Raw genomic sequence first — 2,637 nt, 5'->3', positions numbered from 1 at the left:
AGATGAGATCAATTTATTGATTCAAGTATTCAACTGGTTGGCCCTATCAAATTATGTATGAAACGTTATAAAATACTAAAATAGTATACGAACATACATGTATCTATGCATGAATATGTGCAAGAGAGTCTCTAACTTTTCTCAACAACAAAAAAAGGGGTGCAAGAGAGAGTACGAGATCCATAAATATTATTCATGAGCTCATCACATTTAACAGTTAACACCACAGTCGTTGACAACATAGCGAGGATAGGGAGGTATCGTACAATGTATCTTCACTGCATCTACACAACGTTCAAACGACTTGTTAAGTTTGGATATAGCTTACGATTTAGGAACATAGAACAACGACGAACCCACTTTAAAAAACATTGCTTATCCTTTCTGATAGGTGGCCAAGGCTTAGCCATGTAGTCAGGCAAAATAGAAGAGGGAGGAAGAGAAGGTGGTAAAGGATCACCAGCTTGCCCCTGAACCGAGGCAAGTATAATCAACATTAACATCAAAATAAGGACATTTTTCTCCATACCAATTCCTTTCATAGCTTCCATTACTCTCTAAAACTTTTTATGTTACTTGAAAGTTTAACACCAACCCTATATGGTCTAAATCATTTTATACCATCAATGAATCTTCTAAGACTTTCAAAATAAAAATATCTTAATGTTAACTTGATTTCATGGCCGGCCCTAGGCCTAGGCCACTTAGGCCATCGCCTAGGGCCCCTGCTAGAGGAAGGCCCAAAATTTTGAGGCAAAAATTGATAAATTTAAATAAATAAATAAATAAATAAAATTGGAGATATAGGAAAAAAAATTAGTTTTATAATTTTTCTCTATTCTTTTGGTAAAACATTAATTAAATGGAATAGATTTTTTACCTTTTGAAAGTCAACATTTGATTAGAAAATCGATTAGGTTTTAGTTCAGGTTGTGATGGGGTTTTAGTTCATCTTGGAAGGAGATTCAATGCAAACTGTTCAAGCAATATGCAGCAAAGATGTGTGGGGAGTTGCAGTCCATATAATTCATGGCATTTTGGAAGGAATGAATGGTTTTATTTATGCAGAAGCTAGATACATTTGCAGGAATAACAACAAAATAGCCCATGAGCTAGCTCAACAGGCCAAAAGATCAGGAGAGGAATGTAAGTGGTTTGGTGAGGTCCCTGAGAATCTAGCAAGTTTGTGTAGGCTAGATGGGATCTAATGTTTTATGTATGTCTTTCTTTCCTTTTCTTTTGGCTTTGCTGTCTGTGGTCTCTGTTGGTGCTTTGTCCTGCTATTGTCTTGTGGTGTTTTCTGCTCTGTACCTGTTCTGTCTTTGATTAATGAAATTTTCAGTTTTAAAAAAAAAAAAAAAAAAAAAAAAAAAAGGGTTGTGGGGTTTGTTTGAATTTTTTTTTTTTTTTCTTTGCTGAAGGTTTGTTATATATCTAAAAGATACATCTTAACTAAAGACGGCAGAACTAAAAAACCAAAAGAATAAAAGGATAAAAAAAAATAAAAACCCATAAATGCTGCCACAATATGATATTGTCAATATCTAAGAAAACTCTCTGCTTTAGACAGAAATTTTAGTTTCATACTTCAACTACATGTATTCAAACCTAAAAGATGCCGAGTTGTTTATTTGAAATTTGTTTATTTCTAGTAGCTTATTTGCATAATGAAAGAGAAAAAACTGTAAGTTAACTTATTTTCAAAAAACTGAAAGTTAAATGATTTGAAATAAAGTTTAAACAAAAAGTGTGTGGAGCCTGCAAATAGTATATAAAATAAATGAAAAAGCTAACTTATAACCACTTTCCAAACTCACACCAAGCTCGATTTAAGGTTACGGTTTCTTGATGATTCACGATAGTTCTTGGTGATTGGAATGTTAGAATTTAGTGTTTAAGGAACTTATGATTTGGGTATGTCCTTAGCATTAAAGTGGATTTGATTGTTGGTGATGGTTGTGAATATTAAGCTAAGTGTTTGGAATTGATTTGCGGTCTCGCGGAGGATAGCATTAAAGTGGAAGCTTGCATTAGAATGTAACTATTTCAAGAGAGTCATCACCTTGGGGAACGAGATTACTTCAAGGGAGTCTACCTCCAAGAGAAATACTAGAGAGTAGCAAAAATGCAACAACTTTGATATCTTTTCTATTCATAACAAATGACTATATATGACTTTATTTAAAATTCCAGGCTTTAATTTGTTGCTTTAGAAATGATAAATTTTAATTTGTTATGCCCCTAATCTATAGGGTTTAAAACGTAATTTATTCACAAAAAATAAGGTTGTATAATAAAAATATAATTGTACTTAAAAAAGTTAAGACATTATTTAAAAAATGTATATAAACTAGTAACAATTAAAAAAAATAAACGAATATTTTTGGTTAAAACAACAGACAAATAGCAACATCTAACAGTAAGAGCTTTTATGGATTTTATGGTTGTACACTTGTACTTTATAGCTACGAAACTATTCAAAGGCTATAAAGCTTTAAATAAAAAAAACGAAAGAGCATGAATCACCGACCCATGTGTTACAAGGAGAAAAGATACTCCTCTGTCTAGATATTAGTATAGTCTATCGGACTGTGGCTTTATAATGGAAGTATTATACCTTGTAAGTCATACTAGCTC

The sequence above is a fragment of the Quercus lobata genome, chromosome 8, assembly GCF_001633185.2.
Source record: "Quercus lobata isolate SW786 chromosome 8, ValleyOak3.0 Primary Assembly, whole genome shotgun sequence".
Lineage (NCBI taxonomy): Eukaryota > Viridiplantae > Streptophyta > Magnoliopsida > Fagales > Fagaceae > Quercus > Quercus lobata.
This window is presented reverse-complemented; position numbering follows the sequence as displayed.